The sequence below is a fragment of the Phalaenopsis equestris genome, unplaced genomic scaffold (assembly GCF_001263595.1).
Source record: "Phalaenopsis equestris unplaced genomic scaffold, ASM126359v1 Scaffold000277, whole genome shotgun sequence".
Taxonomy (NCBI): Eukaryota; Viridiplantae; Streptophyta; class Magnoliopsida; order Asparagales; family Orchidaceae; genus Phalaenopsis; species Phalaenopsis equestris.
The window spans coordinates 108,507-118,930 of record NW_018164719.1 but is presented as its reverse complement, the minus strand read 5'-3'; positions in this window follow the sequence as shown (position 1 = coordinate 118,930).

The following is a 10,424-nucleotide window of genomic DNA, read 5'->3' as shown; positions in this document are numbered from 1 at the left end:
GGAAAGAGAGAGAGATATTTATTTTCTGGCTTTTGCGTTGAGATCCCTATCATGGATGGATAAACGAATAGAGTGCACATTATAAAAAATCAGATAAAGCATATATTATAAAAATTCATTTTTTACTTTTAACAAGAGAAGTAGAGATTATAACATTAGGAGAACTTATTTGATCTCTTGTGACTATAAAAAGAAGCGATGGAGGGTGATGACAGTAGTCAAACACTAACAATCAAGTGTTGGCAAGCAGACAAGAATGATTGACACATAATGGCCAAGGAGTAACAATCAAAAGACAGTGATTAAGCCACAACAATCAAGCAACGAAAAATTGACAAATGTAATTGAATGAAGTTGATCATGCAACCAATTTATGTGTGTGTTTATGACTAAATTTGCTTAAAATTATAAAAAAAAAAACTTGTTCAAATAACAAAATGTTTTATACTAAGAACTATTCATGATAATATCACTCTGGTACTAATTAAATTAAAGTGGCGTAATTTGTGAGTTAACTTTTAATAAGGAATTGAGACTCGTTATTAAGCTTTTCCAACGCAACGCGGTAAACTGCCGGCGGTTAACAGTTTCACAAATCGGTGGGATCAAATGACTCATGGTAAGGCGCAGATCTCAAACCGCTTGACACGAGTTTTAAGACGCACCACAAATCTTAAGATAATTTTAAAGCAAAGCAATATCCAAACTTTAGTTAAAAACACATCTAGAACTCTAGTTTCAACAAACTTATAGGCAAATTGAGTGACTCGACGAGACAGATCTCATGATACAGAAATCAGTTCAATCTAAGTCAAATTAAGCCCAAATTAAGTCGTTAAACAAATTTTAAAAGCTTTCAGTATATAATTATAAAGTGAAATGAATTTCAATTTTTTTAATTTTTTGGTCAAATGGAACATCTCGACAAGACAAATCCATCGAGCTCAAGATCGTTAAATTTTGAAATCATTAAGATCGTGTAACAATGCACTCGGACAGACGATTTTCTCCGAAATCATAAGCTCTCTTCATGCAGCCCACCACTACGGCTTATGATTAACTACGACCTATGACGTCCACAGCTCATGCAACCACCAAAACCTCTACGACCTACAAACATGACATAACTCATCACAACAACGTATGTGACAAATTACGACCCATATGACTTACAGCTTGTGTAGCTCTCGATTCCAACCTCTACACCAAACAAATGTTATCATAACTCACCACTGAGACTTATGTGACCAACTAAGACTTGCGTGATTCACGGCTCGTGCAACCCTCCGCTCAAAATTTTGAAATATACGACCGTCATCACAACCAATCACACAGGAGAGCTATATGGTCCACAACTGTTACCAACATTTAGGGTTTGTTTGGCGCAGCTGCAGATTCTCTGCTTTTCAGCTGCAGCTGCGCTGCCCCAGGAAGCAGCTGTGGGGAAGCAGCTGCGGGGGAACTGACTGTCTGGTTGGAAGCTGACTGTCTGTTTGGTGCAGCTGCGGGAAAAATGCTATAGGGCAGCTGTTTCATGTAAAAATGACCAAACTGTCCCTGTTTGTTAAAACTGTTTTTAATTTTTGGTTTATTTGTATTAATTTGAGTGTGAAATACATAAAATTCAGAAAAATAGTATTTCTTTATAGAAAATTTTTTAAAAAATTTTTGTAATTTCGAATACCTATTTGAAAAAAAAGAAAATTTTGTTAAAAAATATTTTATATATTTTCAAACAGAATATTATTTATTTATAGAAAGTTTTTTAAAAATATAGTTTTTTGAAAAATATTTTTATCATGAGATCATGGTTTGTTGGACATTTCACATAAGTTTTTGAAAAATATTTAACATCTAAAATTACATATTTTGTTGGATAACACTTAATTTTTTAAGAGCATAATTCAACAAAAGTTTATTGAAAACCCATTATAATCTAAACAGCTACCAAATAAATGCAATCAATGATCATTCATAACCATTTATGAGAAGTTTAAATTCTTAATAGAGTTATTTATTCATCACCAGTGAAGTAAATTAATATCTCCTAACAAACACTCCTAATTTGACTGTTTTGTCATTATAAGAAATTGCAAATCAATCAAATATTAACCAACGCATTAGTTATTTGTTCTCGAATGACCGCCATTTCAATTGCACCTTCCCCCTCCTTAGTACAAATGGTTGATTGTTCACTCTCATCTTGTAACATAGAACTACCAATTTGGTTTTCAGATGGGTCTTCAGCTATTTCCTGTTGATTTCCTGTTGATTTGCTTCAGCATTTGAGGAAGCATTTGAGGAAGTAAGGCATATGGAGACGGGTGTCGCCTATACTATTTTTATGTAGTCCTGTTGGTTCTTTTCCCGCCTATACTATTTCCTGCAGGCCGAACAGTGCGATAGAATGCGCTTCTGAGTGAACGAGGTCGAGTGTGATTCCGAGCGAGTGGAGGGGGGGGAGAAACGTGTCTAGGGAGGAGTTAAGGTTCCTTCAGATCTTCAACTTCTTGTTCTTTCGTGCGTGAATCTCAACAGAATAAGAAGAACTTGGTTAGGTCAAATGCAAGAACAGGAAATCTGAAGGTTCTTGAAGTTCAGATTAAATATCCATGATTTGAAATCATTTCATATTTCTCTTTGCAAATCAGGCAATCTCCTTTCTTAAGCTATTTCCTGAAAGTTTTTTAAATCTTGCGGTGGAAGATTCATGTGATTGTTTGATTTGTGTTTTACTGGCTCAAGTATATTGTAATTTTGGTGAGAAACTTTAATAAAAGCAAACCCTTCCTCCCTGTGGACGCAAGCACCCCTTGCCGAACCGCATAAATCTTCGTGTTTTTTTGCTCTTTATTTTTCCTGTTCTTACTGAATTACTCGCTGTTCTCTTTATACTTTGTTAATTAGTGAATTACTATTTGCAGGATCATATTTCCAAAGTATCCTGAATGACGTTTAATGAATATATTGTTCTAGAGTCTTGAAAGTTGATTAAGCAGCAATTATCAATTGTAAACTGCATCTACAACAAAGTGTACCTACTGAAATAGTTATCAAGACATTGTAATAATGATATAATTTATCATTGTATTTGAATAATTCTACATAAGAACTTATAGTCACACACACACACACACACACACACACACACACACACACACACACACACACACATATATATATATATATATAGAGAGAGAGAGAGAGAGAGAGAGAGAGAGAGAGAGAGAGAGTAGCCTTTTTGTAGGTTTAAAAGGGTTTTGTTGACAAATTGAAACTTGATCTCTATTTGTTGGTTTATGTTTGTAGAACAGAACTTGAAAAAGTAGATTTTTTTTCTACATAACAAAATCACATGAAAGGCCTTAGTTTTAATATTCATTTGGTTTGATCTTGGATTGATTTGGATTTAACATAAAAATTGGCATTAGAGAAAGGTTTAAGATCTACCAGAATGGCTTTTTCCAAGGTTAAAATTGAGAGATTCGACAGTAAGGCTGATTCGTTGATTTTATGGAAATGTATGAAAACTTTTCTGGTCCAAAATAAATGTTGCTAAGGCTTTGAAAGAAGATAATAGTTTGCCAAACTCTTTAGACACTGATAATAAAATAATTATTATGGAGTTAGTGTATAATATGCCAGCATTGTATTTTAGCGACAAAATACTTCTTGAGGTTGATAAAGAAATGCTAGTTGCTGGAATTTGATTGAAGTTGGAACAAATGTATATGATGAAAAACTTGCAGAGTACAATTTATTGTAAGGGTAAATTATTTGGGTTTAAGCTTTCTGAAACTAAAACTCTTGAAGATAATATATTAATAATTTTAATAAGATCGTTATAGACTTAGAAAACCTTAAGGTTAAAGCGGACAATGAAAATAAGACCATCATTATCTTAAATTCATTGCCAAAATTGTATGCACATTTTGTGAACACAATAAAATATGTCAGGGATATTTGTCTTTGGAAGAGGTTTAGACAGCTTTGAAATCTAAGGAAATCGAAACCAAAGTTGAGAAAGAATCAGAGGGAGTTCAGGCATTGAATGTTAGAGGTGGATCAAATAATAATAAAAAAGAGCAAGTGAAATTTCAAGTCGAGGTCCACATCTCAAATTAACTTTAAGTGTTTGTTGTGTCATAAGGAAGGATACCTTAAGAAAAATTATCCTGAATTAAAGGATATGGGAAAAGCACAAGGATTTAGGAATGCTTCAGTTGTGCTTCTGATAGATTTGTGTACTCGAAGATTCTATTAGTAATGATTCTATAATGGATTCAATTTATTCATTTCACATGACTCCTAATAAATACTTATTTGTTATAAACAATGAAGTGAGTGGTGGGAGGGTTATTGTAAAAGATAATGCAACCTGTAAAATCATTGGAATTGAAATTATTAGTATTAAAAGGGATGATGGATTTATTAAAACTTTTATTGAAGTCAGACATGTGCTAGACCTTAAAAGGAATTTGTTGTCTCTCCGTACTCTTGATGCTCTAAGTTGTATATTCAAAATTGAATGTAGTGTGTTGAAGGTTATCAGAGATTCAATTGTTATTATGAAACGACGAGATTAAATGGTTTCTATATTTTATTGGGAAGATTATGATACTGTCTGTAGATGTTTCATATGTAACAAAAACATATCATACAAAATTTTGGAATCTTCGATTAGATCATATTAGTCAGAAGGGATTAGATGCTTCTCAAGAATAAGAAGTCTTTGGTAAATATAATATTGATAATATTGATTTATGTGAGCATTGTCTTTAGGAAACAAATTCAAATAAAAATTAACGAGGCATAACATAATACTAAAGGGACGATTGATTAGATACATTTAGATATTTAGGGATTTTCTCATATTTTAACTTTTGGTAGAGGCGGATATTTTATTACCTCAGTAATGATTCTTCAAAGAAATTCCAGGTTTTAAAATATAAGAATGAATCATTTAAGACATTCAAATAATATAAAGTTTTGATTGAAAATCAGACTAAAAAGGAAATCAAGAGGTTAAGGACAAATAATGGGCTAGAATATCTTAGCATTGGATTTATTGAGTTTTGCAGAGACAATGAGATTGCCTAACATAAGACATTTTGATTAACTCTACACTAGAATGGTATTGCTGAGAGGATGAATATAACTTTGCTTGATAAAGTCATATATGTATGCTATCATTTGCAAAAATGAATAAGTGCTTCTAGGGTGGGGAAATTAGCACTGCTTGTTACTTGGTGAATAGAAATTCATTTACAACTCTTGAATTAAAACTCTTGAGGAAGTTTGAATAAGGAAAAATACAGATTATAACAATCTTAGAAATTTTGGATGTATGCTTTTGTGAACCAAAGAAAGCTGAAACGAAGATCTAAAATGTGTTTTTAAGGATATTTAGGAGTTAAAGGGTGTATATGTTGGTTGATAGATGAATCCAAGTGTATTATAAATACGATTCTCATCTTTATTGAATAGGATATGATGATTGGTCAGATTACTGAACATAATTAGAAAATCACAATCAACATTAAGGATGTAGTAAAATTGCAGCATAGCATAATTAGATTACTGAACATAATCAGAAAATCACAGTCAACACCGAGGATGTGATAAAATTGCAGCATAGCAGTGATATAGATTGGTTGCATGCAAAGCTGATTCCAACAGAAAGTAGTAGTCACGATCACCGGATTGAGGTCGTTACTCGGTAAGATCAGACTAGTTCAGAAAATTATAATTTTACAAGGGATTGAACAATTTGAAATGTAAGAGCACCTGAACGTTTTGGATGTGCTGATTTAATAGTATATGCTCTTAATATTGTTGATCAAATTTTAGAGGACGAACCGAGCTCATACAAAGAAATAATGAATAATGATGGCAAAGATTAATGGAAACAGATGATGGCTGGAGAACTGAAATCACTAAAAAAGAATTATACTTGATGACTTGTTAACAAAGCACTTAATAAAAAGTTTGTGGGCTGTAAATTGATTTACAAACAAAAGATGATATTTTAGACGTTGAGTAAGCCCGATATAAGGCTTGATTAGTGGCAAATGGTTTCACTCAAGAAGAAGGAATAAATTTTAATTAGATTTTCTTATATGTTGTAAAGCATATATATTTCATTCAGAGTGATTTTGGCTCTAGTTATTATATATAACTTGGACCTTGAACATGTGGATGTTAAACAACATTCTTACATGGAGAACTTGAGGAGATTATCTATATGAGCCAATCAGGGAGATAACCAAATATAATCAGGAAAATAAAGTTTGTTTTTTTAGAAAATCTCTTTATGGATTAAAGTATTTTTCATGATAATGGTATAAAAAATTTGATTTGTTCATGGTTCATAATTCTTATAAAAGAAGTGATTTTGACGTGTATTTACTACAAAAAATTCTAAATGAATAGTGTTATATATTTGTTTGTGTATGTTGATGACGTGCTCAAAGCCAGTGATAACAGTGAAATATAATAAAGCTGAAGCCTTTAATTAATAACCAATTTGAGATTAAAGACTTGGGTTAGACCAGACTTATTCTTGAGATAGATATAATATGATAAAAAGAGATAATTATTACATTTATCTAAGTATAATTATATTTGGAAAGTTCTAAAAAAAATTGGGATGAATACTGCCAAATTTGTCCATCACCTTTGAATTCATAGTTCAGGAACTGTGCAATGGAATGTTTTTCTATGCAAACGAGAAAGGGGTTGCGAACTAGGGATGTCGTGTGTGATTCCAAGTCAGCAAGAGAGGGAGATCTTTAGTTGGAAGAGACGAGTCGGTTGGGTACTGAAGTTGCATTCAGATGTTTGACTTCCTCTTCTTTCGTCCATGAATTTTAACAAAAAACAACAAGAAATCAGGTAGGGCAAAGGCAAGGAAAGGAAATTTGACGTTTTTGAAGTTCAAATTATATATTCATGGTTTGAAATAATATTTTTTCTTCATCTTTGCAAATCAGGTGATTTATTTCCTTGACTTATTTCTAGCAAGTTTATTAAATCTTGTTGTGGAAGGTTCAAATTTATTAAATATATGATTGTTTGATTTGTTTTATTGGCTCAAATTTCTTGTAATTTTGGCGAGAAATCTTAATAGAAGTAAAACCCTTATTTCACCCTATGGTTTACACGGTTCGGACAATACCCTTGTCCGAACCATGTAAATCTTCGTGTCTTGTGCTCTTTAATTTTCCTGTTATTACTGATTTACTCGTTGCTTCTTCCTTACTTGGTTAATTAGTGGATTATTATTTGCAAGTTCATATTTGAAAGGTAGCTTGAATGGTGGTTTAGTGAGTACATTGTTCTAGACTCTTGGAAGTTAATTAATCAACAAATATCAATTGTAAACTGCATCTGCAACTAAGTACACCTGTTGAAATAATTATTTAGACATTGTATTAATGATATAATACAGCATTGTGTTTGAATAATCAGGCATATCAACTTACAATTATTTATATCATGATTACTCTCTTATATTGTAGTGTTCTTCTTGTAAGTTTAAAAGGGTTTTGACAAATTGAAATTTGATTTCTATTTGTTGGTTTCTGTTTGTAGAATAGAACTTGAAACACTGGGGTTTTTTCTACGTAATAAAATTATATAGGAGGTCTTAGTTTTAATAGTCATATGGTTTGATCTTTATTCGGATTTGAAGTAATAGCTTCAGAACTGATTATATTGATCAAGCACTTTGAAATAGAGTAATACAAAGTGTGCCTATACAAGTTAGAAGTAGAGTCTCAACACCTGCTCCCCATCAGTTATTTTTGCAAGAATTATAATAACTATTTTTGAAAAAATTTCCACATCCACATAGAAGCAGTGGTGACCGTTTTTTGTTTTCGGCAAGCCTCTTAACAAATCCATTGAGGTTCTTTCCCAGGATGACTTGCTATGGGCTACATGTATAATGCCAGCTTCATATTTGTAGGTTGGGCTACATAATCTTTTGATGTACTTCACATTTTTTGAGTGAAGGAAACTACAGTTTTTGCATTGCCAAGTAGGCGAAAATTTGTGAACTTTTTAGCATGCAAGTTGGGTGAAACAAACTGGTTGCATTACGACGCTTAGGGTGCTGAAGCTTTGGACAGATTAAACGGTAATGATCTCAGTAGAAGAGAGAAGAAATAATTAGATGGAGAAATAGATTTTTATTGCATTAACATTGCTACACAGAGCTGGGTTATATAACACAAGGAGTGGCAGACTTGTAAATACAAAAGTGGGCATAAACGTAAACATACAAAATATAATATATGTACAACATATTGCCTTTTAATTTAACCGCAGAAGACTCGAAGCAGAGCAGCGGAAACGCCCGATCCCGAGCACTCCCTCTCTCAAGTGAATGATCCTCAGAGTGGATGGTGAGCTTGCTAGTTCAAAGCTTGTGTCTAGCTCGGAAGATATTTTGTGAGCAGATCTGCCGGTTGATCGGCAGTCATGAGATGTTGTAGGTCTATTTGATGTATTTGATATGATCCCGAATAAAATGGTAGTCAATCTTTATGTGTTTGGTATGTGCGTGGAAGACTGGATTATGGGCTATAGCCATGGTTGAAGTGCTGTCACTGTAAATGATAGTTGGTTGGAACGAGATGTTGACGAGTTCCTGAAATAGTCTTCAAAGCCAAATAATTTCCGTGGTGGCCATGGCTAAAGCTTTGTATTCTGCTTTGGTAGATGAACAAGCGACGATTGCCTATTTCTTTGAGTTTCACGAGATGAGAGCAGGACCTAAAAAATTACAATAACTAGTGGTAGATTTCCTGTCGTGTGGATTACTTGGCCAATCCGCATCAGCATATGCATGCAAATGAAGTTTGCCAGGTTTAATAGGTAACCCATAGTTCAAAGTTCCTTTTAAATACCTGAGCAATCTTTTTAACATTTGAAAGTGTTGAGTTGTAGGATTATGCCTAAACTGACTAAAAAAATTGACAGTAAAGGTAATGTCCGGTCAGGTTACATTTAAATATTGCAAGGAGCCAATTAATTGTCGGTACGTGTGTGGGTTGGGCATGGGAAAAGGTGTGTTATTGCCTATTTGTGGCTTGGTGAGCAAAGGTGTTAACGCATGTTTTAATGCATCATATTAGCTGATTTTAACAATTTAGTGGTATTATTAGTTTGATGCAAAAAATAGCTTTGATCATTTTATTAATTTGTAAACTGAGAAAGTGAGAAAGTTGGCCAAGTTGTTTTAGATTAAATTGTTTTCCAAGAGTATGAATGAGTTGATTAATATATGATGCATTGGTCCCTATTGTTAAAATGTCATCCACATAGGTAAGAATAAATATTTTGGTGGGTTCATGTTGATAAATGAGAAGTGAAGCTGTGCTTAATTTAAAATTGTGATTGAGAAGAAAGTTGGAAAAAGTGGAATACCATTATTGTGGTTCCTAATTTAACCCATGGTGTGAATATTGATTATCAATAAATCCTTTGTTGTGAGATATGTACTTCCTGACATATAAATGAGACGAAAAGAACACAAGCAAACACATATCGTTTACGTGGTTCGATCCAACTGAATCTACGTCCACGGGAGGGAATCAATCAAATAGTTCACTAAGGCAAAAGAAATGGAGAATACATAGCTTATACATAGAGATGAGCCCTCATCTTCCTTCTATGACCTCTCTCAAGCGACACCTTGATACAAGGCCTCAAGATGCTCTCCTCCTCTCTAGCTCTCTAGCTATTCTCTCCTCCTTTGTGGTAGCTTAAGATCTCTTCCCTTGCTCTCCTAAGCCTCACACCCTCTCTATTTATAGAAGCAAGAGAGTGGTAGGTGAGCGGTAGGTGAGATGTGGTAGGTGAGCGGTACCACATTACAAAAGTGCTCTTTTACCTTAGTTCGATAATTGAGGGTCAAAATAACAGCTGTTTACAAAAATTGACTACTATACATTCATATATACATCTACCTTATAATCAAACCGAGAACTCCTTCACAAGTTTAAACTCTCACATTTTCACCGACTAAAAGCTGCAGCTCACAAATCACTGCCCGTAAATAGCAAATTAAAGGCACATGATCATGCTTAGGGGCCCTCAGCCCTTGCTTGAGTCTGCTAGGTCCAAACAGTACATGGACTTAGCAATCACGGTTCTTCCAATAAGAGAGTACAACCCATTTTTCCTGACTCCTTGTAGGACGACACGAGGGCCTTTGGTTACTCTGATGCAACCATTCTCTGCCTTGAGTGAGCATCCGCTTGACTCCAGCGTACCTAAAGAAATCAGATTTCTTTTGAGCTCTGGTACGTACCTGACATTTTTCAGTACTCGTTCAACTCCATCAAACATCCTTATCCTGATTGATCCACTTCCAACAACCCTGTGAGCTTTATTGTCTCCCAGTAGAACGGACCCAT